Source organism: Anser anser (genome assembly GCF_964211835.1).
Source record: "Anser anser genome assembly, chromosome: 3".
Taxonomy (NCBI): domain Eukaryota; kingdom Metazoa; phylum Chordata; class Aves; order Anseriformes; family Anatidae; genus Anser; species Anser anser.
Genome location: NC_139722.1, coordinates 112,356,675 through 112,384,480, shown reverse-complemented (window position 1 = coordinate 112,384,480; position 27,806 = coordinate 112,356,675).

Genomic DNA, 27,806 nt, shown 5'->3' with positions numbered 1-27,806 from the left:
CCAGGGCACTCTCTGGACTCACTGCCCTGCATCCCCAGTGGTGCCATTGCACTCTCTGTACTCACTGCACTGCATCCCCAGTGGTGCCAGTGCACTCTCTGGACTCACTGCACTGCATCCCCAGTGGTGCCAGTACACTCTCTGGACTCACTGCACTGCATCCCCAGTGGTGCCAGTGCACTCTCTGGACTCACGGCAGTGCATCCCCAGTGGTGCCAGGGCACTCTCTGGACTCACTGCCCTGCATCCCCAGTGGTGCCTTTGCACTCTCTGTACTCACTGCACTGCATCCCCAGTGGTGCCAGTGCACTCTCTGGACTCACTGCACTGCATCCCCAGTGGTGCCAGTGCATTCTCTGGACTCACTGCAGTGCATCCCCAGTGGTGCCAGTGCTCTCTCTGGACTCACTGCAGTGCATCCCCAGTGGTGCCAGTGCACTCTCTGGACTCACGGCAGTGCATCTCCATTGGTGCCAGGGCACTCTCTGGACTCACTGTACTGCATCCCCAGTGGTGACAGTGCACTCTCTGTATTCACTGTACTGCATCCCCAGTGGTGCCAGTGCACTCTCTGCAGTTCCTGCAGTGCATCCCCTGTGGTGCCAGTGCACTCTCTGGTCTCACTGAAGTGCATCCCCAGTGGTGCCAGTGCACCCTCTGGAGTCACTGCAGTGCATCCCCAGTGGTGCCAGTGCACTCTCTGGACTCACCGGGGTGCATCCCCAGTGGTGCCAGTGCACTCTCTGTACTCATTGCAGTGCATACCCTGTGGTGCCAGTGCACTCTCTGGACTCACTGCACTGCATCCCCAGTGGTGCCAGTGCACTCTCTGGACTCACTGCACTGCATCCCCAGTGGTGCCAGTGGAGTCTCTGGACTCACTGCAGTGCATCCACAGTGGTACCAGTGCACTCTCTGGACTCACCGGGGAGCATCCCCAGTGGTGCCAGTGCACTCTATGGACTCACAGCACTGCATCCCCCAGTGGTGCCTGTGCAGTCTCTGGACTCACTGCACTGCATCACCAGTGGTGCCATTGCACTCTCTGGACTCACTGCACTGCATCCCCAGTGGTGCCAGTGCACTCTCTGTAGTCACTGCAGTGCATCCCCAGTGGTGCCTGTGCACTCTCTGGACTCATTGAACTGCATCCAAAGTGGTGCCAGTGCACTCTCTGGACTCACTGGGGTGCATCCCCCGTGGTGCCAGTGCACTCTCTGGACTCACTGCACTGCATCCCCAGTGGTGCCAGTGCACTCTCTGGACTCACTGCACTGCATCCCCAGTGGTGCCAGGGCACTCTCTGGACTCACTGCACTGCATCCCCAGTGGTGCCAGTGCACTCTCTGGACTCACTGCACTGCATCCCCAGTGGTGCCAGGGCACTCTCTGGACTCACTGCACTGCATCCTAAGTGGTGCCAGTGCACTCTCTGGACTCACTGCAGTGCATCCCCAGTGTTGCCAGTGCACTCTCTGGACTCACTGCAGTGCATCCCCAGTGGTGCCAGTGCACTCTCTGGACTCACCGGGGTGCATCCCCAGTGGTGCCAGTGCACTCTCTGGACTCACTGCAGTGCACTGCATCCCCAGTGGTGCCAGTACACTCTCTGGAGTCAGTGCAGTGCATCCCCAGTGGTGCCAGTGCACTCTCTGGACTCACTGCACTGCATCCCCAGTGGTGCCAGTGCACTCTCTGGACTCAGTGCAGTGCATCCCCAGTGGTGCCAGTGCACTCTCTGGACTCAGTGCACTGCATGCCCAGTGGTGCCAGTGCACTCTCTGGACTCACTGCACTGCATTACCAGTGGTGCCAGTGCACTCTCTGGACTCACTGCAGTGCATCCCCATTAGTGCCATTGCACTCTCTGGAGTCACTGCAGTGCAACCCCAGTGGTGCCAGTGCACTCTCTGGAGTCATTGCAGTGCATCCCCAGTGGTGCCAGTGCACTCTCTGGACTCACTGCACTGCATGCCCAGTGGTGCCAGTGCACTCTCTGGACTCACTGCAGTGCATCCCCAGTGGTGCCAGTGCACTCTCTGGACTCACTGCAGTGCATCCCCTGTGGTGAGAATGCACTCTCTGGACTCACTGCACTGCATCCCCAGTGGTGCCAGTGCACTCTCTGCACTCACTGCACTGCATCCCCAGTGGTGCCAGGGCAATCTCTGGACTCACTGCACTGCACCCCCATTGGTGCTAGTGCACTCTCTGGACTCACTGCACTGCATCCCCACTGGTGCTAGGGCACTCTCTGGACTCACTGCAGTGCATCCCCAGTGGTGCCAGTGCACTCTCTGGACTCACTGCACTGCATCCCCAGTGGTGCCAGTGCACTCTCTGGACTCACTGCATTGCATCCCCTGTGGTGCCAGTGCGCTCTCTGGACTCACTGCACTGCATCCCCAGTGGTGCCAGTGCACTCTCTGGTCTCACTGCACTGCATCCCCACTGGTGCCAGTGCAGTCTCTGGACTCACTGCAGTGCATCTCCAGTGGTGCCAGTGCACTCTCTGGACTCACCGGGGTGCATCCCCAGTGGTGCCAGTGCACTCTCTGGACTCACTGCAGTGCATCCCCAGTGGTGCCAGTGCACTCTCTGGACTCACTGCAGTGCATCCCCAGTGGTGCCAGTGCACTCTCTGGACTCACTGCAGTGCATCCCCAGTGCTGCCAGTGCACTCTCCGGACTCACTGCACTGCATCCCCAGTGGTGCCAGGGCACTCTCCGGACTCACTGCAGTGCATCCCCAGCGGTGCCAGTGCACTCTCTGCAGTCACTGCAGTGCATCCCCAGTGGTGCCAGTGCACTCTCTGGACTCACGGCACTGCATCCCCAGTGGTGCCAGTGCACTCTCTGCAGTCACTGCAGTGCATCCCCAGTGGTGCCAGTGCACTCTCTGGACTCACTGAACTGCATCCCAAGTGGTGCCAGTGCACTCTCTGGAGTCACTGCACTGCATCCCCAGTGTGCCAGTGCACTCTCTGGACTCACTGCACTGCATCTCCATTGGTGCCAGTGCACTCTCTGGTCTCACTGCAGTGCATCCCCAGTGGTGCCAGTGCACCCTCTGGATTCACTGCAGTGCATCCCCAGTGGTGCCAGTGCACTCTCTGGACTCACTGCAGTGCATCCCCAGTGGTGCCAGTGCACTCTCTGGACTCACTGCAGTGCATCACCAGTGGTGCCATGGCAATCCCTGGACTCCTTGCACTGCATCCCCAGTGGTGCCAGTGCACTCTCTGGACTCACTGCACTGCATCCCCAGTGGTGCCAGTGCACTCACTGGACTCACTGCAGTGCATCCCCATTGGTGCCAGTGCACTCTCTGGACTCACTGAACTGCATCCCAAGTGGTGCCAGTGCACTCACTGGACTCACTGCACTGCATCCCCTGTGGTGTCAGTGCACTCTCTGGACTCACTGCACTGCATCCCCAGTGGTGCCAGTGCACTCTCTGCAGTCACTGCACTCCATCCCCAGTGGAGCCATTGCACTCTCTGGACTCACTGCACTGCATCACCAGTGGTGCCAGTGCACTCTCTGGACTCACTGCACTGCATCCCCAGTGGTGCCACTAAACTCTCTGGACTCACTGCACTGCATCCCCAGTGGAGCCAGTGCACTCTCTGGACTATCTGCACTGCATCCCCTGTGGTGCCAGTGCACTCTCTCGACTCACTGCAGTGCATCCCAAGTGGTGCCAGTGCACTCTCTGGACTCACTGCAGTGCATCGCCAGTGGTGCCAGTGCACTCTCTGGACTCACTGCACTGCATCCCCAGTGGTGCCAGTGCACTCTCTGGACTCACTGCAGTGCATCCCTAGTGGTGCCAGTGCACTCTCTGGACTCACTGCACTGCATCCCCAGTGGTGACAGTGCACTCTCTGGACTCACTGAAGTGCATCCACAGTGGTGCCAGTGCACTCTCCGGACTCACTGTAGTGCATCCACAGTGGTGCCAGTGCACTCTCTGGACTCACTGCACTGCATCCCCAGTGGTGCCAGTGCACCCTCTGGAGTCACTGCAGTGCATCCCCACTGGTGCCAGTGCACTCTCTGCAGTCACTGCAGTGCATCCCCAGTGGTGCCAGTGCACTCTCTGGACTCACTGCACTGCATCCCCAGTGGTGCCAGTGCACTCTCTGGACTCACTGCACTGCAATCCCAGTGGTGGCAGTGCATTCTCTGGACTCACTGCAGTGCATCCCCAGTGTGCCAGTGCACTCTCTGAACTCACTGCACTGCATCCCCAGTGGTGCCAGTGCACTCTCTAGACTCACGGCAGTGCATCCCCAGTGGTGCCAGGGCACTCTCTGGACTCACTGCCCTGCATCCCCAGTGGTGCCATTGCACTCTCTGGACTCACTGCACTGCATCCCCAGTGGTGCCAGTGCACTCTCTGGACTCACTGCACTGCATCCCCAGTGGTGCCAGTGCATTCTCTGGACTCACTGCAGTGCATCCCCAGTGGTGCCAGTGCACTCTATGGACTCACTGCAGTGCATCCCCAGTGGTGCCAGTGCACTCTCTGTACTCACGGAAGTATATCTCCATTGGTGCCAGGGCACTCTCTGGACTCACTGCACTGCATCCCCAGTGGTGCCATTGCACTCTCTGTATTCACTGTACTGCATTCCCAGTGGTGCCAGTGCACTCTCTGGACTCACTGCACTGCATCCCCAGTGGTGCCAGTGCACTCTCTGGACTCACGGCAGTGCATCCCCAGTGGTGCCAGTGCACTCTCTGCAGTCACTGCAGTGCATCCCCAGTGGTGCCAGTGCACTCTCTGGACTCACTGCAGTGCATCGCCAGTGGTGCCAGTGCACTCTCTGGTGTCACTGCACTGCATCCCCAGTGGTGCCAGTGCACTCTCTGGACTCACTGCAGTGCATCCCCAGTGGTGCCAGTGCACTCTCTGGAGTCACTGCAGTGCATCCCCAGTGGTGCCAGTGCACTCTCTGGACTCACTGCACTGCATCCCCAGTGGTGCCAGTGCACTCTCTGGACTCACTGCACTGCATTCCCAGTGGTGCCAGTGCACTCTCTGGACTCACTGCAGTGCATCCTCAGTGGTGCCAGTGCACTCTCTGGGCTCACGGCAGTGCATCCCCAGTGGTGCCAGGGCACTCTCTGCAGTCACTGCAGTGCATCCCCAGTGGTGCCAGTGCACTCTCTGGAGTCACTGCACTGCATCCCCTGTGGTGCCAGTGCACTCTCTTGACTCACTGCACTGCATCCCCAGTGATGCCAGTGCACTCTCTGGACTCACTGCAGTGCATCCCCAGTGGTGCCAGTGCACTCTCTGGAGTCACTGCAGTGCATCCCCAGTGGTGCCAGTGCACTCTCTGGACTCACTGCACTGCATCCCCAGTGGTGCCAGTGTACTCTCTGGACTCACTGCAGTGCATCCCCAGTGGTGCCAGTGCACTCTCTGGACTCACTGCAGTGCATCCCCAGAGGTGCCAGTGCACTCTCCGGACTCACTGCAGTGCATCCCCAGTGGTGACAGTGCACTCTCTGGTCTCACTGCACTGCATCCCCAGTGGTGCCAGGGCACTCTCTGGACTCACTGCACTGCATCCCCAGTGGTGCCAGTGCACTCTCTGGACTCACTGCAGTGCATCTCCATTGGTGCCAGTGCACTCTCTGGTCTCACTGCAGTGCATCCCCAGTGGTGCCAGTGCACCCTCTGGAGTCACTGCAGTGCATCCCCAGTGGTACCAGTGCACTCTCTGGACTCACCGGGGAGCATCCCCCGTGGTGCCAGTGCACTCTCTGGACTCACTGCAGTGCATCTCCATTGGTGCCAGTGCACTCTCTGGTCTCACTGCAGTGCATCCCCAGTGGTGCCAGTGCACTCTCTGGACTCACTGAACTGCATCCAAAGTGCTGCCAGTGCACTCTCTGGAGTCACCGGGGTGCATCCCCCGTGGTGCCAGTGCACTCTCTGGACTCACTGCACTGCATCCCCAGTGGTGCCTGTGCACTCTCTGGACTCACTGCAGTGCATCCCCAGTGGTGCCAGTGCACTCTCTGGACTCACTGCACTGCATCCCCAGTGGTGCCAGTGCACTCTCTGGACTCAATGCACTGCATCCCCAGTGGAGCCAGTGCACTCTCTGGAGTCACTGCAGTGCATCCCCAGTGGTTCCAGTGCACCCTCTGGAGTCACAGCAGTGCATCCCCAGTGGTGGCAGTGCACTCTCTGGACTCACGGCAGTGCATCCGCAGTGGTGCCAGTGGAGTCTCTGGACTCACTGCAGTGCATCCCCAGTGGTGCCAGTGCACCCTCTGGAGTCACTGCAGTGCATCCCCACTGGTGCCAGTGCACTCTCTGCAGTCACTGCAGTGCATCCCCAGTGGTGCCAGTGCACTCTCTGGACTCACTGAACTGCATCCCAAGTGGTGCCAGTGCACTCTCTGGAGGCACTGCACTGCATCCCCAGTGGTGCCAGTGCACTCTCTGGACTCACTGCAATGCATTTCCATTGGTGCCAGTGCACTCTCTGGTCTCACTGCAGTGCATCCCAGGTGGTGCCAGTGCACCCTCTGGAGTCACTGCAGTGCATCCCCAGTGGTGCCAGTGCACTCTCTGGACTCACTGCAGTGCATCCCCAGTGGTGCCAGTGAACTCTCTGGACTCACTGCACTGCATCCCCAGTGGTGCCATTGCACTCTCTGGACTCACTGCACTGCATCCCCAGTGGTGCCAGTGCACTCTCTGGACTCACTGCACTGCAGCCTCATTGGTGCCAGTGCACTCTCTGGACTCACTGCTGTGCATCCCCTGTGGTGCCAGTGAACCCTCTGGACTAACTGCACTGCATCCCCTGTGGTGCCAGTGCACTCTCTGGACTCAATGCACTGCATCACCAGTGGTGCCATTGCACTCTCTGGAGCCACTGCAGTCCATCCCCATAGGTGCCAGTGCACTCTCTGGACTCACTGCACTGCATCCCCAGTGGTGCCAGTGCACTCTCTGGAGTCACTGAAGTGCATCCCCAGTGGTGCCAGTGCACTCTCTGGACTCACTGCAGTGCATCCCCAGTGGTGCCAGTGCACCTTCTGGAGTCACCGGAGTGTATCCCCAGTTGTGGCAGTGCACTCTCTGGACTCACCGGGGTGCATCCCCAGTGGTGCCAGTGTACTCTCTGGACTCACCGGGGTGCATCCCCAGTGGTGCCAGTGCACTCTCTGGAGTCACTGCAGTGCATCGCCAGTAGTGCCAGTGCACTCTCTGGACTCACTGCACTGCATCCCCAGTGGTGCCAGTGCACTCTCTGGACTCACTGCAGTGCATCCCCAGTAGTGCCATTGCACTCTCTGGAGTCACTGCAGTGCAACACCAGTGGTACCAGTGCACTCTCTGGAGTCACTGCAGTGCATCCCCACTGGTGCCAGGGCACTCTCTGGACTCACTGCACTGCATCCCCAGTGGTGCCAGTGCAGTCTCTGGACTCACTGCAGTGCATCCCCAGTGGTGCCAGGGCACTCTCTGGACTCACTGCAGTGCATCCCCAGTGGTGCCAGTGCACTCTCTGGACTCACTGCAGTGCATCCCCAGTGGTGCCAGTGCACTCTCTGGACTCACTGCAGTGCATCCCCAGTTGTGCCAGGGCACTCTCTGGACTCACTCCAGTGCATCCCCAGTGGTGCCAGTGCACTCTCTGGACTCACGGCAGTGCATCCCCAGTGGTGCCAGGGCAATCTCTGGACTCACTGCACTGCATCCCCAGTGGAGCCATTGCACTCTCTGGACTCACTGCACTGCATCCCCAGTGGTGCCAGTGCACTCTCTGCAGTCACTGCACTCCATCCCCAGTGGAGCCATTGCACTCTCTGGACTCACTGCACTGCAATCCCAGTGGTGCCAGTGCACTCTCTGGACTCACTGCAGTGCATCACCAGTGGTGCCATTGCACTCTCTGGAGCCACTGCAGTCCATCCCCAGTGGTGCCAGTGCACTCTCTGGACTCACTGCACTGCATCCCCAGTGGTGCCACTGCACTCTCTGGAGTCACTGAAGGGCATCCCCAGTGGTGCCAGTGCACTCTCTGCAGTCACTGCAGTGCATCCCCAGTGGTGCCAGTGCACTCTCTGGACTCACTGCAGTGCATCTCCATTGGTGCCAGTGCACTCTCTGGTCTCACTGCAGTGCATCCCCAGTGGTGCCAGTGCACGTCTGGAGTCACTGCAGTGCATCCCCACTGGTGCCAGTGCACTCTCTGGACTCACTGCACTGCATTCCCAGTGGTGCCAGTGCACTCTCTGGACTCACTGCACTGCATCCCCACTGGTGCCAGTGCAGTCTCTGGACTCACTGCAGTGCATCTCCAGTGGTACCAGTGCACTCTCTGGAGTCACTGCAGTGCATCCCCAGTGGTGTCAGTGCACTCTCTGGACTCACTGGAGTGCCTCCCCTGTGGTGCCAGTGCACTCTCTGGACTCACTGCACTGCATCCCTAGTGGTGCTAGTGCACTCTCTGGACTCACTGCAGTGCATCCCCAGTGGTGCCAGTGCACTCTCTGGACTCACTGCAGTGCATCCCCAGTGGTGTCAGTGCACTCTCTGGAGTCACTGCAGTGCATCCCCAGTGGTGCCAGTGCACTCTCTGGACTCACTGCACTGCATCCCCAGTGGTGCCAGTGCACTCTCCGGACTCACTGCACTGCATCCCCAGTGGTGCCAGTGCACTCTCTGCACTCACTGCACTGCATCCCCAGTGGTACCAGTGCACTCTCTGGAGTCACTGAAGTGCATCCCCTGTGGTGCCAGTGCACTCTCTGGACTCACTGCACTGCATCCCCAGTGGTGCCAGTGCACTCTCTGGACTCACTGCTGTGCATCCCAAGTGGTGCCAGTGCACTCTCTGGACTCACTGCAGTGCATCCCCAGTGGTGCCAGTGCACTCTCTGGACTCACTGCAGTGCATCCCCAGTGGTGCCAGTGCACTCTCTGGACTCACTGCAGTGCATCCCCAGTGGTGCCAGTGCACTCTCTGGAGTCACTGAAGTGCATCCCCTGTGGTGCCAGTGCACTCTCTGGACTCACTGCACTGCATCCCCAGTGGTGCCAGTGCACTCTCTCGACTCACTGCAGTGCATCCCAAGTGGTGCCAGTGCACTCTCTGGACTCACTGCACTGCATCCCCAGTGGTGCCAGTGCACTCTCTGGACTCACTGCAGTGCATCCCCAGTGGTGCCAGTGCACTCTCTGGACTCACTGCAGTGCATCCCCAGTGGTGCCAGTGCACTCTCTGGTCTCACTGCAGTGCATCCCCAGTGGTGCCAGTACACCCTCTGGAGTCACTGCAGTGCATCCCCAGTGGTGCCAGTGCACTCTCTGGACTCACTGCAGTGCATCCCCAGTGGTGCCAGTGCACTCTCTGGACTCACTGCAGTGCATCTCCATTGGTGCCAGTGCACTCTCTGGACTCACTGCAGTGCATCCCCAGTGGTGCCAGTGCACCCTCTGGAGTCACTGCAGTGCATCCCCAGTGGTGCCAGTGCACTCTCTGGACTCACTGCAGTGCATCCCCAGTGGTGCCAGTGCACTCTCCGGACTCACTGCACTGCATCCCCAGTGGTGCCAGGGCACTCTCTGGTCTCACTGCAGTGCATCCCCAGTGGTGCCAGTGCACCCGCTGGAGTCACAGCAGTGCATCCCCAGTGGTGCCATTGCACTCTCTGGAGTCACTGCAGTGCATCCCCAGTGGTGCCAGTGCACTCTCTGGACTCACTGCACTGCATCCCCAGTGCTGCCAGTGCACTCTCTGGACTCACTGCACTGCATCCCTAGTGGTGCCAGTGCACTCTCTGGACTCACTGCACTGCATCCATAGTGGTGCTAGTGCACTCTCTGGACTCACTGCAGTGCATCCCCAGTGGTGCCAGTGCACTCTCTGGAGTCACTGCAGTGCATCCCCAGTGGTGCCAGTGCACTCTCTGGAGTCACTGCAGTGCATCCCCAGTGGTGCCAGTGCACTCTCCGGACTCACTGCACTGCATCCCCAGTGGTGCCAGTGCACTCTCTGGACTCACTGCACTGCATTCCCAGTGGTGCCAGTGCACCCTCTGGACTCACTGCAGTGCATCCCCAGTGGTGCCAGTGCACTCTCTGGACTCACGGCACTGCATCCCCAGTGGTGCCAGTGCACTCTCTGCAGTCACTGCAGTGCATCCCCAGTGGCGCCTGTGCACTCTCTGGACTCACTGCACTGCATCCCCAGTGGTGCCAGGGCACTCTCTGGACTCACTGCACTGCATCCCCAGTGGTGCCAGGGCACTCTCTGGAGTCACTGCACTGCATCCCCAGTGGTGCCAGGGCACTCTCTGGACTCACTGCACTGCATCCCCAGTGGTGCCAGTGAACTCTCTGGACTCACTGCACTGCAACCCCAGTGGTGCCACTAAACTCTCTGGACTCACTGCACTGCATCCCCAGTGGTGCCAGTGCACTCTCTGGACTATCTGCACTGCATCCCCAGTGGTGCCAGTGCACTCTCTCGACTCACTGCAGTGCATCCCAAGTGGTGCCAGTGCACTCTCTGGACTCACTGCAGTGCATCCCCAGTGGTGCCAGTGCAATCTCTGGACTCACTGCAGAGCATCCGCAGTGGTGCCAGTACACTCTCTGGACTCACTGCAGTGCATCCCCAGTGGTGCCAGTGCACTCTCTGGACTCACTGCAGTGCATCCCAAGTGGTGCCAGTGCACTCTCTGGTCTCACTGCACTGCATCCCCAGTGGTGCCAGTGCACCCTCTGGAGTCACTGCAGTGCATCCCCAGTGGTGCCAGTGCACTCTCTGGACTCACTGCACTGCATCCCCAGTGGTGCCAGTGCACTCTCTGGACTCACTGCAGTGCATCTGAATTGGTGCCAGTGCACTCTCTGGTCTCACTGCACTGCATCCCCAGTGGTGCCAGTGCACCCTCTGGAGTCACTGCAGTGCATCCCCAGTGGTGCCAGTGCACTCTCTGGACTCACTGCAGTGCATCCCCAGTGGTGCCAGTGCACTCTCCGGACTCACTGCACTGCATCCCCAGTGGTGCCAGGGCACTCTCTGGTCTCATTGCAGTGCATCCCCAGTGGTGCCAGTGCACCCTCTGGAGTCACAGCAGTGGATCCCCAGTGGTGCCAGTGCACTCTCTGGAGTCACTGCAGTGCATCCCCAGTGGTGCCAGTGCACTCTCTGGACTCACTGCAGTGCATCCCCAGTGGTGCCAGTGCACTCTCCGGACTCACTGCACTGCATCCCCAGTGGTGCCAGTGCACTCTCCGGACTCACTGCACTGCATTCCCAGTAGTGCCAGTGCACTCTCTGGACTCACTGCAGTGCATCCCCACTGGTGCCAGTGCACTCTCTGGACTCACGGCACTGCATCCCCAGTGGTGCCAGTGCACTCTCTGCAGTCACTGCAGTGCATCCCCAGTGGTGCCAGTGCACTCTCTGGACTCACTGAACTGCATCCCCAGTGGTGCCAGTGCACTCTCTGGAGTCACTGCACTGCATCCCCGTGGTGCCAGTGCACTCTCTGGACTCACTGCAGTGCATCTCCATTGGTGCCAGTGCACTCTCTGGTCTCACTGCAGTGCATCCCCAGTGGTGCCAGTGCACCCTCTGGAGTCACTGCAGTGCATCCCCACTGGTGCCAGTGCACTCTCTGCAGTCACTGCAGTGCATCTCCAGTGGTGCCAGTGCACTCTCTGGACTCACGGCAGTGCATCCCCAGTGGTGCTAGGGCACTCCCTGGACTCATTGCACTGCATCACCAGTGGTGCCATTGCACTCTCTGGACTCACTGCACTGCATCCCCAGTGGTGCCGGGGCACTCTCTGGACTCACTGAACTGCATCCCAAGTGGTGCCAGTGTACTCACTGGACTCACTGCACTGCATCCCCTGTGGTGTCAGTGCACTCTCTGGACTCACTGCACTGCATCCCCAGTGGTGCCAGGGCACTCTCTGGACTCACTGCACTGCATCCCCAGTGGTGCCAGTGCACTCTCTGGACTCACTGCAGTGCATCCCCAGTGGTGCCAGTGCACTCTCTGCACTCACTGCAGTGCATCCCCAGTGGTGCCAGTGAACTCTCTGGACTCACTGCACTGCAACCCCAGTGGTGCCACTAAACTCTCTGGACTCACTGCACTGCATCCCCAGTGGAGCCACTAAACTCTCTGGACTCACTGCAGTGCATCACCAGTGGTGCCAGTGCACTCTCTGGACTCACTGCAGTGCATCCCCAGTGGTGCCAGTGCACTCTTTCGACTCACTGCAGTGCATCCCCAGTGGTGCCAGTGCACTCTCTGGACTCACTGCACTGCATCCCCAGTGGTGCCAGTGCACTCTCTGGACTCACTGCAGTGCATCCCCAGTGGTGCCAGTGCACTCTCTGGACTCACTGCAGTGCATCCCCAGAGGTGCCAGTGCACTCTCCGGACTCACTGCAGTGCATCCCCAGTGGTGACAGTGCACTCTCTGGTCTCACTGCACTGCATCCCCAGTGGTACCAGTGCACTCTCTGGACTCACTGCAGTGCATCCCCAGTGGTGCCAGGGCACTCTCTGGACTCACTGCACTGCATCCCCAGTGGTGCCAGTGCACTCTCTGGACTCACTGCAGTGCATCTCCATTGGTGCCAGTGCACTCTCTGGTCTCACTGCAGTGCATCCCCAGTGGTGCCAGTGCACCCTCTGGAGTCACTGCAGTGCATCCCCAGTGGTACCAGTGCACTCTCTGGACTCACCGGGGAGCATCCCCCGTGGTGCCAGTGCACTCTATGGACTCACTGCACTGCATCCCCGGTGGTGCCATTGTACTCTCAGGACTCACTGCACTGCATCCCCAGTGGTGCCAGTGCACTCTCTGCAGTCACTGCAGTGCATCCCCAGTGGTGCCAGTGCACTCTCTGGACTCACTGAACTGCATCCAAAGTGCTGCCAGTGCACTCTCTGGAGTCACCGGGGTGCATCCCCCGTGGTGCCAGTGCACTCTCTGGACTCACTGCACTGCATCCCCAGTGGTGCCTTTGCACTCTCTGGACTCACTGCAGTGCATCCCCAGTGGTGCCAGTGCACTCTCTGGACTCACTGCACTGCATCCCCAGTGGTGCCAGTGCACTCTCTGGACTCAATGCACTGCATCCCCAGTGGAGCCAGTGCACTCTCTGGAGTCACTGCAGTGCATCCCCAGTGGTTCCAGTGCACCCTCTGGAGTCACAGCAGTGCATCCCCAGTGGTGGCAGTGCACTCTCTGGACTCACGGCAGTGCATCCGCAGTGGTGCCAGTGGAGTCTCTGGACTCACTGCAGTGCATCCCCAGTGGTGCCAGTGCACCCTCTGGAGTCACTGCAGTGCATCCCCACTGGTGCCAGTGCACTCTCTGCAGTCACTGCAGTGCATCCCCAGTGGTGCCAGTGCACTCTCTGGACTCACTGAACTGCATCCCAAGTGGTGCCAGTGCACTCTCTGGAGTCACTGCACTGCATCCCCAGTGGTGCCAGTGCACTCTCTGGACTCACTGCAATGCATTTCCATTGGTGCCAGTGCACTCTCTGGTCTCACTGCAGTGCATCCCAGGTGGTGCCAGTGCACCCTCTGGAGTCACTGCAGTGCATCCCCAGTGGTGCCAGTGCACTCTCTGGACTCACTGCAGTGCATCCCCAGTGGTGCCAGTGAACTCTCTGGACTCACTGCACTGCATCCCCAGTGGTGCCATTGCACTCTCTGGACTCACTGCACTGCATCCCCAGTGGTGCCAGTGCACTCTCTGGACTCACTGCACTGCAGCCTCATTGGTGCCAGTGCACTCTCTGGACTCACTGCTGTGCATCCCCTGTGGTGCCAGTGAACTCTCTGGACTAACTGCACTGCATCCCCTGTGGTGCCAGTGCACTCTCTGGACTCAATGCACTGCATCACCAGTGGTGCCATTGCACTCTCTGGAGCCACTGCAGTCCATCCCCATAGGTGCCAGTGCACTCTCTGGACTCACTGCACTGCATCCCCAGTGGTGCCAGTGCACTCTCTGGAGTCACTGAAGTGCATCCCCAGTGGTGCCAGTGCACTCTCTGGACTCACTGCAGTGCATCCCCAGTGGTGCCAGTGCACCTTCTGGAGTCACCGGAGTGTATCCCCAGTTGTGGCAGTGCACTCTCTGGTGTCACTGCACTGCATCCCCAGTGGTGCCAGTGTACTCTCTGGACTCACCGGGGTGCATCCCCAGTGGTGCCAGTGCACTCTCTGGAGTCACTGCAGTGCATCGCCAGTGGTGCCAGTGCACTCTCTGGACTCACTGCACTGCATCCCCAGTGGTGCCAGTGCACTCTCTGGACTCACTGCAGTGCATCCCCAGTAGTGCCATTGCACTCTCTGGAGTCACTGCAGTGCATCCCCAGTGGTGCCAGTGCACTCTCTGGACTCACTGCACTGCATCCCCAGTGGTGCCAGTGCACTCTCTGGACTCACTGCACTGCATCCCCAGTGGTGCCAGGGCACTCTCTGGACTCACTGCAGTGCATCCCCAGTGGTGCCAGTGCACTCTCTGGACTCACTGCAGTGCATCCCCAGTGGTGCCAGTGCACTCTCTGGACTCACTGCAGTGCATCCCCAGTTGTGCCAGGGCACTCTCTGGACTCACTCCAGTGCATCCCCAGTGGTGCCAGTGCACTCTCTGGACTCACGGCAGTGCATCCCCACTGGTGCCAGGGCAATCTCTGGACTCACTGCACTGCATCCCCAGTGGAGCCATTGCACTCTCTGGACTCACTGCACTGCATCCCCAGTGGTGCCAGTGCACTCTCTGCAGTCACTGCACTCCATCCCCAGTGGAGCCATTGCACTCTCTGGACTCACTGCACTGCAATCCCAGTGGTGCCAGTGCACTCTCTGGACTCACTGCAGTGCATCACCAGTGGTGCCATTGCACTCTCTGGAGCCACTGCAGTCCATCCCCAGTGGTGCCAGTGCACTCTCTGGACTCACTGCACTGCATCCCCAGTGGTGCCACTGCACTCTCTGGAGTCACTGAAGGGCATCCCCAGTGGTGCCAGTGCACTCTCTGCAGTCACTGCAGTGCATCCCCAGTGGTGCCAGTGCACTCTCTGGACTCACTGCAGTGCATCTCCATTGGTGCCAGTGCACTCTCTGGTCTCACTGCAGTGCATCCCCAGTGGTGCCAGTGCACGTCTGGAGTCACTGCAGTGCATCACCACTGGTGCCAGTGCACTCTCTGGACTCACTGCACTGCATTCCCAGTGGTGCCAGTGCACTCTCTGGACTCACTGCACTGCATCCCCACTGGTGCCAGTGCAGTCTCTGGACTCACTGCAGTGCATCTCCACTGGTACCAGTGCACTCTCTGGAGTCACTGCAGTGCATCCCCAGTGGTGTCAGTGCACTCTCTGGACTCACTGGAGTGCATCCCCTGTGGTGCCAGTGCACTCTCTGGACTCACTGCACTGCATCCCTAGTGGTGCTAGTGCACTCTCTGGACTCACTGCAGTGCATCCCCAGTGGTGCCAGTGCACTCTCTGGACTCACTGCAGTGCATCCCCAGTGGTGTCAGTGCACTCTCTGGAGTCACTGCAGTGCATCCCCAGTGGTGCCAGTGCACTCTCTGGACTCACTGCAGTGCATCCCCAGTGGTGCCAGTGCACTCTCTGGACTCACTGCACTGCATCCCCAGTGGTGCCAGTGCACTCTCCGGACTCACTGCACTGCATCCCCAGTGGTGCCAGTGCACTCTCTGCACTCACTGCACTGCATCCCCAGTGGTGCCAGTGCACTCTCTGGAGTCACTGAAGTGCATCCCCTGTGGTGCCAGTGCACTCTCTGGACTCACTGCACTGCATCCCCAGTGGTGCCAGTGCACTCTCTGGACTCACTGCAGTGCATCCCAAGTGGTGCCAGTGCACTCTCTGGACTCACTGCAGTGCATCCCCAGTGGTGCCAGTGCACTCTCTGGACTCACTGCAGTGCATCCCCAGTGGTGCCAGTGCACTCTCTGGACTCACTGCAGTGCATCCCCAGTGGTGCCAGTGCACTCTCTGGAGTCACTGAAGTGCATCCCCTGTGGTGCCAGTGCACTCTCTGGACTCACTGCACTGCATCCCCAGTGGTGCCAGTGCACTCTCTCGACTCACTGCAGTGCATCCCAAGTGGTGCCAGTGCACTCTCTGGACTCACTGCACTGCATCCCAAGTGGTGCCAGTGCACTCTCTGGACTCACTGCACTGCATCCCCAGTGGTGCCAGTGCACTCTCTGGACTCACTGCAGTGCATCCCCAGTGGTGCCAGTGCACCCTCTGGAGTCACTGCAGTGCATCCCCAGTGGTGCCAGTGCACTCTCTGGACTCACTGCAGTGCATCCCCAGTGGTGCCAGTGCACTCTCCGGACTCACTGCACTGCATCCCCAGTGGTGCCAGGGCACTCTCTGGTCTCACTGCAGTGCATCCCCAGTGGTGCCAGTGCACCCGCTGGAGTCACAGCAGTGCATCCCCAGTGGTGCCATTGCACTCTCTGGAGTCACTGCAGTGCATCCCCAGTGGTGCCAGTGCACTCTCTGGACTCACTGCACTGCATCCCCAGTGCTGCCAGTGCACTCTCTGGACTCACTGCACTGCATCCCTAGTGGTGCCAGTGCACTCTCTGGACTCACTGCACTGCATCCCTAGTGGTGCTAGTGCACTCTCTGGACTCACTGCAGTGCATCACCAGTGGTGCCAGTGCACTCTCTGGAGTCACTGCAGTGCATCCCCAGTGGTGCCAGTGCACTCTCTGGAGTCACTGCAGTGCATCCCCAGTGGTGCCAGTGCACTCTCCGGACTCACTGCACTGCATCCCCAGTGGTGCCAGTGCACTCTCTGGACTCACTGCACTGCATTCCCAGTGGTGCCAGTGCACTCTCTGGACTCACTGCAGTGCATCCCCAGTGGTGCCAGTGCACTCTCTGGACTCACGGCACTGCATCCCCAGTGGTGCCAGTGCACTCTCTGCAGTCACTGCAGTGCATCCCCAGTGGCGCCTGTGCACTCTCTGGACTCACTGCACTGCATCCCCAGTGGTGCCAGGGCACTCTCTGGACTCACTGCACTGCATCCCCAGTGGTGCCAGGGCACTCTCTGGAGTCACTGCACTGCATCCCCAGTGGTGCCAGGGCACTCTCTGGACTCACTGCACTGCATCCCCAGTGGTGCCAGTGAACTCTCTGGACTCACTGCACTGCAACCCCAGTGGTGCCACTAAACTCTCTGGACTCACTGCACTGCATCCCCAGTTGAGCCACTAATCTCTCTGGACTCACTGCACTGCATCCCCAGTGGTGCCAGTGCACTCTCTGGACTATCTGCACTGCATCCCCAGTGGTGCCAGTGCACTCTCTCGACTCACTGCAGTGCATCCCAAGTGGTGCCAGTGCACTCTCTGGACTCACTGCAGTGCATCCCCAGTGGTGCCAGTGCACTCTCTGGACTCACTGCAGAGCATCCGCAGTGGTGCCAGTACACTCTCTGGACTCACTGCAGTGCATCCCCAGTGGTGCCAGTGCACTCTCTGGACTCACTGCAGTGCATCCCAAGTGGTGCCAGTGCACTCTCTGGTCTCACTGCAGTGCATCCCCAGTGGTGCCAGTGCACCCTCTGGAGTCACTGCAGTGCATCCCCAGTGGTGCCAGTGCACTCTCTGGACTCACTGCACTGCATCCCCAGTGGTGCCAGTGCACTCTCTGGACTCACTGCAGTGCATCTGAATTGGTGCCAGTGCACTCTCTGGTCTCACTGCAGTGCATCCCCAGTGGTGCCAGTGCACCCTCTGGAGTCACTGCAGTGCATCCCCAGTGGTGCCAGTGCACTCTCTGGACTCACTGCAGTGCATCCCCAGTGGTGCCAGTGCACTCTCTGGACTCACTGCACTGCACCCCCAGTGGTGCCAGGGCACTCTCTGGTCTCATTGCAGTGCATCCCCAGTGGTGCCAGTGCACCCTCTGGAGTCACTGCAGTGCATCCCCACTGGTGCCAGTGCACTCTCTGCAGTCACTGCAGTGCATCTCCAGTGGTGCCAATGCACTCTCTGGACTCACGGCAGTGCATCCCCAGTGGTGCCAGGGCACTCCCTGGACTCATTGCACTGCATCACCAGTGGTGCCATTGCACTCTCTGGACTCACTGCACTGCATCCCCAGTGGTGCCGGGGCACTCTCTGGACTCACTGAACTGCATCCCAAGTGGTGCCAGTGTACTCACTGGACTCACTGCACTGCATCCCCTGTGGTGTCAGTGCACTCTCTGGACTCACTGCACTGCATCCCCAGTGGTGCCAGGGCACTCTCTGGACTCACTGCACTGCATCCCCAGTGGTGCCAGGGCACTCTCTGGACTCACTGCAGTGCATCCCCAGTGGTGCCAGTGCACTCTCTGGACTCACTGCACTGCATCCCCAGTGGTGCCAGTGAACTCTCTGGACTCACTGCACTGCAACCCCAGTGGTGCCACTAAACTCTCTGGACTCACTGCACTGCATCCCCAGTGGAGCCACTAAACTCTCTGGACTCACTGCAGTGCATCACCAGTGGTGCCAGTGCACTCTCTGGACTCTCTGCAGTGCATCCCCAGTGGTGCCAGTGCACTCTTTCGTCTCACTGCAGTGCATCCCAAGTGGTGACAGTGCACTCTCTGGACTCACTGCAGTGCATCCCCACTGGTGGTAGTGCACTCTCTGGAGTCACTGCAGTGCATCCCCAGTGGTGCCAGTGCACTCTCTGGACTCACTGCACTGCATCCCCAGTGGTGCCAGTGCACTCTCTGGACTCACTGCAGTGCATCACCAGTGGTGCCAGGGCACTCTCTGCAGTCACTGCAGTGCATCCCCAGTGGTGCCAGTGCACTCTCTGGAGTCACTGCACTGCATCCCCAAGTGGTGCCAGTGCACTCTCTGGACTCACGGCAGTGCATTCCCAGTGGTGCCAGTGCACTCTCTGGACTCTCTGCAGTGCATCCCCAGTGGTGCCAGTGCACTCTATGGACTCACAGCACTGCATCCCCAGTGATGCCAGTGCACTTTCTGCAGTCACTGCAGTGCATCCCCAGTGGTGCCAGTGCACTCTCTGGACTCACGGCAGTGCATCCCCACTGGTGCCAGGGCAATCTCTGGACTCACTGCACTGCATCCCCAGTGGAGCCATTGCACTCTCTGGACTCACTGCACTGCATCCCCAGTGGTGCCAGTGCACTCTCTGCAGTCACTGCACTCCATCCCCAGTGGAGCCATTGCACTCTCTGGACTCACTGCACTGCAATCCCAGTGGTGCCAGTGCACTCTCTGGACTCACTGCAGTGCATCACCAGTGGTGCCATTGCACTCTCTGGAGCCACTGCAGTCCATCCCCAGTGGTGCCAGTGCACTCTCTGGACTCACTGCACTGCATCCCCAGTGGTGCCACTGCACTCTCTGGAGTCACTGAAGGGCATCCCCAGTGGTGCCAGTGCACTCTCTGCAGTCACTGCAGTGCATCCCCAGTGCTGCCAGTGCACTCTCTGGACTCACTGCAGTGCATCTCCATTGGTGCCAGTGCACTCTCTGGTCTCACTGCAGTGCATCCCCAGTGGTGCCAGTGCACGTCTGGAGTCACTGCAGTGCATCACCACTGGTGCCAGTGCACTCTCTGGACTCACTGCACTGCATTCCCAGTGGTGCCAGTGCACTCTCTGGAGTCACTGCACTGCATCCCCACTGGTGCCAGTGCAGTCTCTGGACTCACTGCAGTGCATCTCCAGTGGTACCAGTGCACTCTCGGGAGTCACTGCAGTGCATCCCCAGTGGTGTCAGTGCACTCTCTGGACTCACTGGAGTGCATCCCCTGTGGTGCCAGTGCACTCTCTGGACTCACTGCACTGCATCCCTAGTGGTGCTAGTGCACTCTCTGGACTCACTGCAGTGCATCCCCAGTGGTGCCAGTGCACTCTCTGGACTCACTGCAGTGCATCCCCAGTGGTGTCAGTGCACTCTCTGGAGTCACTGCAGTGCATCCCCAGTGGTGCCAGTGCACTCTCTGGACTCACTGCAGTGCATCCCCAGTGGTGCCAGTGCACTCTCTGGACTCACTGCACTGCATCCCCAGTGGTGCCAGTGCACTCTCCGGACTCACTGCACTGCATCCCCAGTGGTGCCAGTGCACTCTCTGCACTCACTGCACTGCATCCCCAGTGGTGCCAGTGCACTCTCTGGAGTCACTGAAGTGCATCCCCTGTGGTGCCAGTGCACTCTCTGGACTCACTGCACTGCATCCCCAGTGGTGCCAGTGCACTCTCTGGACTCACTGCAGTGCATCCCAAGTGGTGCCAGTGCACTCTCTGGACTCACTGCAGTGCATCCCCAGTGGTGCCAGTGCACTCTCTGGACTCACTGCAGTGCATCACCAGTGGTGCCAGTGCACTCTCTGGACTCACTGCAGTGCATCCCCAGTGGTGCCAGTGCACTCTCTGGAGTCACTGAAGTGCATCCCCTGTGGTGCCAGTGCACTCTCTGGACTCACTGCACTGCATCCCCAGTGGTGCCAGTGCACTCTCTCGACTCACTGCAGTGCATCCCAAGTGGTGCCAGTGCACTCTCTGGACTCACTGCACTGCATCCCAAGTGGTGCCAGTGCACTCTCTGGACTCACTGCACTGCATCCCCAGTGGTGCCAGTGCACTCTCTGGACTCACTGCAGTGCATCCCCAGTGGTGCCAGTGCACCCTCTGGAGTCACTGCAGTGCATCCCCAGTGGTGCCAGTGCACTCTCTGGACTCACTGCAGTGCATCCCCAGTGGTGCCAGTGCACTCTCCGGACTCACTGCACTGCATCCCCAGTGGTGCCAGGGCACTCTCTGGTCTCACTGCAGTGCATCCCCAGTGGTGCCAGTGCACCCGCTGGAGTCACAGCAGTGCATCCCCAGTGGTGCCATTGCACTCTCTGGACTCACTGCAGTGCATCCCCAGTGGTGCCAGTGCACTCTCTGGACTCACTGCACTGCATCCCCAGTGCTGCCAGTGCACTCTCTGGACTCACTGCACTGCATCCCTAGTGGTGCCAGTGCACTCTCTGGACTCACTGCACTGCATCCCTAGTGGTGCTAGTGCACTCTCTGGACTCACTGCAGTGCATCCCCAGTGGTGCCAGTGCACTCTCTGGAGTCACTGCAGTGCATCCCCAGTGGTGCCAGTGCACTCTCTGGAGTCACTGCAGTGCATCCCCAGTGGTGCCAGTGCACTCTCCGGACTCACTGCACTGCATCCCCAGTGGTGCCAGTGCACTCTCTGGACTCACTGCACTGCATTCCCAGTGGTGCCAGTGCACTCTCTGGACTCACTGCAGTGCATCCCCAGTGGTGCCAGTGCACTCTCTGGACTCACGGCACTGCATCCCCAGTGGTGCCAGTGCACTCTCTGCAGTCACTGCAGTGCATCCCCAGTGGCGCCTGTGCACTCTCTGGACTCACTGCACTGCATCCCCAGTGGTGCCAGGGCACTCTCTGGACTCACTGCACTGCATCCCCAGTGGTGCCAGGGCACTCTCTGGAGTCACTGCACTGCATCCCCAGTGGTGCCAGGGCACTCTCTGGACTCACTGCACTGCATCCCCAGTGGTGCCAGTGAACTCTCTGGACTCACTGCACTGCAACCCCAGTGGTGCCACTAAACTCTCTGGACTCACTGCACTGCATCCCCAGTTGAGCCACTAATCTCTCTGGACTCACTGCACTGCATCCCCAGTGGTGCCAGTGCACTCTCTGGACTATCTGCACTGCATCCCCAGTGGTGCCAGTGCACTCTCTCGACTCACTGCAGTGCATCCTAAGTGGTGCCAGTGCACTCTCTGGACTCACTGCAGTGCATCCCCAGTGGTGCCAGTGCACTCTCTGGACTCACTGCAGAGCATCCGCAGTGGTGCCAGTACACTCTCTGGACTCACTGCAGTGCATCCCCAGTGGTGCCAGTGCACTCTCTGGACTCACTGCAGTGCATCCCAAGTGGTGCCAGTGCACTCTCTGGTCTCACTGCAGTGCATCCCCAGTGGTGCCAGTGCACCCTCTGGAGTCACTGCAGTGCATCCCCAGTGGTGCCAGTGCACTCTCTGGACTCACTGCACTGCATCCCCAGTGGTGCCAGTGCACTCTCTGGACTCACTGCAGTGCATCTGAATTGGTGCCAGTGCACTCTCTGGTCTCACTGCAGTGCATCCCCAGTGGTGCCAGTGCACCCTCTGGAGTCACTGCAGTGCATCCCCAGTGGTGCCAGTGCACTCTCTGGACTCACTGCAGTGCATCCCCAGTGGTGCCAGTGCACTCTCTGGACTCACTGCACTGCATCCCCAGTGGTGCCAGGGCACTCTCTGGTCTCATTGCAGTGCATCCCCAGTGGTGCCAGTGCACCCTCTGGAGTCACAGCAGTGCATCCCCAGTGGTGCCAGTGCACTCTCTGGACTCACTGCAGTGCATCCCCAGTGGTGCCAGTGCACTCTCCGGACTCACTGCACTGCATCCCCAGTGGTGCCAGTGCACTCTCCGGACTCACTGCACTGCATTCCCAGTAGTGCCAGTGCACTCTCTGGACTCACTGCAGTGCATCCCCAGTGGTGCCAGTGCACTCTCTGGACTCACGGCACTGCATCCCCAGTGGTGCCAGTGCACTCTCTGGACTCACTGCAGTGCATCCCCAGTGGTGCCAGTGCACTCTCTGGACTCACTGAACTGCATCCCCAGTGGTGCCAGTGCACTCTCTGGAGTCACTGCACTGCATCCCCAGTGGTGCCAGTGCACTCTCTGGACTCACTGCAGTGCATCTCCATTGGTGCCAGTGCACTCTCTGGTCTCACTGCAGTGCATCCCCAGTGGTGCCAGTGCACCCTCTGGAGTCACTGCAGTGCATCCCCACTGGTGCCAGTGCACTCTCTGCAGTCACTGCAGTGCATCTCCAGTGGTGCCAATGCACTCTCTGGACTCACGGCAGTGCATCCCCAGTGGTGCCAGGGCACTCCCTGGACTCATTGCACTGCATCACCAGTGGTGCCATTGCACTCTCTGGACTCACTGCACTGCATCCCCAGTGGTGCCGGGGCACTCTCTGGACTCACTGAACTGCATCCCAAGTGGTGCCAGTGTACTCACTGGACTCACTGCACTGCATCCCCTGTGGTGTCAGTGCACTCTCTGGACTCACTGCACTGCATCCCCAGTGGTGCCAGGGCACTCTCTGGACTCACTGCACTGCATCCCCAGTGGTGCCAGGGCACTCTCTGGACTCACTGCAGTGCATCCCCAGTGGTGCCAGTGCACTCTCTGGACTCACTGCACTGCATCCCCAGTGGTGCCAGTGAACTCTCTGGACTCACTGCACTGCAACCCCAGTGGTGCCACTAAACTCTCTGGACTCACTGCACTGCATCCCCAGTGGAGCCACTAAACTCTCTGGACTCACTGCAGTGCATCACCAGTGGTGCCAGTGCACTCTCTGGACTCACTGCAGTGCATCCCCAGTGGTGCCAGTGCACTCTTTCGTCTCACTGCAGTGCATCCCAAGTGGTGACAGTGCACTCTCTGGACTCACTGCAGTGCATCCCCACTGGTGGTAGTGCACTCTCTGGAGTCACTGCAGTGCATCCCCAGTGGTGCCAGTGCACTCTCTGGACTCACTGCACTGCATCCCCAGTGGTGCCAGTGCACTCTCTGGACTCACTGCAGTGCATCCCCTGTGGTGCCAGTGCACTCTCTGGACTCACTGCAGTGCATCCCCAGTGGTGCCAGTGCACTCTCTGGACTCACGGCAGTGCATCACCAGTGGTGCCAGGGCACTCTCTGCAGTCACTGCAGTGCATCCCCAGTGGTGCCAGTGCACTCTCTGGACTCACCGGGGTGCATCCGCAGTGGTGCCAGTGCTCTCTCTGGACTCAGTGCACTGCACGCCCAGTGGTGCCAGTGCACTCTCTGGACTCACTGCACTGCATTACCAGTGGTGCCAGTGCACTCTCTGGACTCACTGCAGTGCATCCCCATTAGTGCCATTGCACTCTCTGGAGTCACTGCAGTGCATCCCCAGTGGTGCCAGTGCACTCTCTGGACTCACTGCAGTGCATCCCCAGTGGTGCCAGTGCACTCTCTGGACTCACTGCAGTGCATCCCCAGTGGTGCCAGTGCACTCTCTGGACTCACTGCAGTGCATCCCCTGTGGTGACAGTGCACTCTCTGGACTCACTGCACTGCATCCCCAGTGGTGCCAGTGCACTCTCTGCACTCACTGCACTGCATCCCCAGTGGTGCCAGGGCACTCTCTGGACTCACTGCACTGCACCCCCATTGGTGCCAGTGTACTCTCTGGACTCACTGCACTGCATCCCCACTGGTGCTAGGGCACTCTCTGGACTCACGGCAGTGCATCCCCAGTGGTGCCAGTGCACTCTCTGGACTCACTGCACTGCATCCCCACTGGTGCTAGGGCACTCTCTGGACTCACTGCAGTGTATCCCCAGTGGTGCCAGTGCGCTCTCTGGACTCACTGCACTGCATCCCCAGTGGTGCCAGTGCACTCTCTGGACTCACTGCACTGCATCCCCACTGGTGCCAGTGCAGTCTCTGGACTCACTGCAGTGCATCTCCAGTGGTGCCAGTGCACTCTCTGGACTCACTGCACTGCATCCCCAGTGGAGCCACTAAACTCTCTGGACTCACTGCAGTGCATCCAAAGTGGTGCCAGTGCACTCTCTGGACTATCTGCACTGCATCCCCAGTGGTGCCAGTGCACTCTCTGGACTCACTGCAGTGCATCCCAAGTGGTGCCAGTGCACTCTCTGGACTCACTGCAGTGCATCCCCAGTGGTGCCAGTGCACTCTCTGGACTCACTGCAGTGCATCCGCAGTGGTGCCAGTGCACTCTCTGGACTCACTGCACTGCATCCCCAGTGGTGCCAGTTCACTCTCTGGACTCACTGCACTGCATCCCCTGTGGTGACAGTGCACTCTCCGGACTCACTGCAGTGCATCCCCAGTGGTGCCAGTGCACTCTCTGGACTCACTGCACTGCATCACCAGTGGTGCCAATGCACTCTCTGGACTCACTGCTGTGCATCCCCAGTGGTGCCAGTGCACTCTCTGGACTCACTGCAGTGCATCCCCAGTGGTGCCAGTGCACTCTATGGACTCACGGCAGTGCATCCCCAGTGGTGCCAGGGCACTCTCTGGACTCACTGAACTGAATCCCAAGTGGTGCCAGTGCACTCTCTGGAGTCACTGCACTGCATCCCCAGTTGTTCCAGTGCACTCCCTGGTCTCACTGCACTGCATTACCAGTGGTGCCAGTGCACTCTCTGGACTCACTGCAGTGCATCCCCAGTGGTGCCAGTGCACTCTCTGGACTCACGGCACTGCATGCCCAGTGGTGCCAGTGCACTCTCTGCAGTCACTGCACTGCATCCCCAGTGGTGCCAGTGCACTCTCTGGACTCACTGCAGTGCATCTCCATTGGTGCCAGTGCACTCTCTGGTCTCACTGCAGTGCATCCCCAGTGGTGCCAGTGCACCCTCTGGACTCACTGCACTGCATCCCCAGTGGTGCCAGTGCACTCTCTGGACTCACCGGGGTGCATCCCCAGTGGTGCCAGTGCACTCTCTGGACTCACTGCAGTGCATCCCCAGTGGTGCCAGGGCACTCTCCGGACTCACTGCAGTGCATCCCCAGTGGTGCCAGGGCACTCTCTGGTCTCACTGCAGTGCATCCCCAGTGGTGCCAGTGCACCCTCTGGAGTCACAGCAGTGCATCCCCAGTGGTGCCAGTGCACTCTCTGCAGTCACTGCAGTGCATCACCAGTGGTGCCAGTGCACTCTCTGAACTCACTGCAGTGCATCCCCTGTGGTGCCAGTGCACTCTCTGGACTCACTGCACTACATCCCCAGTGGTGCCAGTGCACTCTCTGGACTCACTGCAGTGCATCCCCAGTGGTGCCAGTGCACTCTCTGCACTCACTGCAGTGCATCCCCAGTGGTGCCAGTGCACTCTCTGGACTCACGGCAGTGCATCCCCAGTGGTGCCAGTGCACTCTCCGGACTCACTGCACTGCATCCCCAGTGGTGCCAGTGCACTCTCCGGACTCACTGCAGTGCATCCCCAGTGGTGCCAGTGCACTCTCTGCAGTCACTGCAGTGCATCCCCAGTGGTGCCTGTGCACTCTCTGGACTCACGGCACTGCATCCCCAGTGGTGCCAGTGCACCCTCTGGAGTCACTGCAGTGCATCCCCAGTGGTGCCAGTGCACCCTCTGGAGTCACAGCAGTGCATCCCCAGTGGTGCCACTGCACTCTCTGGAGTCACTGCAGTGCATGCACAGTGGTGCCAGTGCACTCTCTGGACTCACTGCAGTGCATCCCCAGTGGTGCCAGTGCACTCTCTGGACTCACTGCAGTGCATCTCCATTGGTGCCAGTGCACTCTCTGGTCTCACTGCAGTGCATCCCCAGTGGTGCCAGTGCACCCTCTGGAGTCACTGAAGTGCATCCCCAGTGGTATCAGTGTACTCTCTGGACTCACCGGGGAGCATCCCCGTGGTGCCAGTGCACTCAATGGACTCACTGCACTGCATCCCCAGTGGTGCCAGTGCACTCTCCGGACTCACTGCACTGCATCACCAGTGGTGCCATTGCACTCTCTGGACTCACTGCACTGCATCCCCAGTGGTGCCAGTGAACTCTCTGGACTCACTGCAGTGCATCCCCAGTGGTGCCAGTGCACTCTCTGGACTCACTGCAGTGCATCCCCATTGGTGCCAGTGCACTCTCTGGACTCACTGCAGTGCATCCCCAGTGGTGCCATTGCACTCTCTGGACTCACTGCACTGCATCCCCAGTTGTTCCAGTGCACTCCCTGGTCTCACTGCACTGCATTACCAGTGGTGCCAGTGCACTCTCTGGACTCACTGCAGTGCATCCCCAGTGGTGCCAGTGCACTCTCTGGACTCACTGCACTGCATCCCCAGTGGTGCCAGTGCACTCTCTGGACTCACTGCACTGCATCCCCAGTGGTGCCAGTGGAGTCTCTGGACTCACTGCAGTGCATCCCCAGTGGTACCAGTGCACTCTCTGGACTCACCGGGGAGCATCCCCAGTGGTGCCAGTGCACTCTATGGACTCACAGCACTGCATCCCCCAGTGGTGCCTGTGCAGTCTCTGGACTCACTGCACTGCATCACCAGTGGTGCCATTGCACTCTCTGGACTCACTGCAGTGCATCCCCAGTGGTGCCAGTGCACTCTGTGGATTCACTGCAGTGCATCCCCAGTGGTGCCAGTGCACTCTCTGGACTCACGGCAGTGCATCCCCAGTGGTGCCAGTGCACTCTCTGCAGTCACTGCAGTGCATCCCCAGTGGTGCCAGTGCACTCTCTGGACTCACGGCAGTGCATCCCCAGTGGTGCCAGGGCACTCTCTGGACTCACTGCCCTGCATCCCCAGTGGTGCCATTGCACTCTCTGTACTCACTGCACTGCATCCCCAGTGGTGCCAGTGCACTCTCTGGACTATCTGCACTGCATCCCCAGTGGTGCCAGTGCACTCTCTGCAGTCACTGCAGTGCATCCCCAGTGGTGCCAGTGCACTCTCTGGACTCACTGCACTGCATCCCCAGTGGTGCCAGGGCACTCTCTGGACTCACTGCCCTGCATCCCCAGTGGTGCCATTGCACTCTCTGTACTCACTGCACTGCATCCCCAGTGGTGCCAGTGCACTCTCTGGACTCACTGCACTGCATCCCCAGTGGTGCCAGTGCACTCTCTGTACTCACTGCAC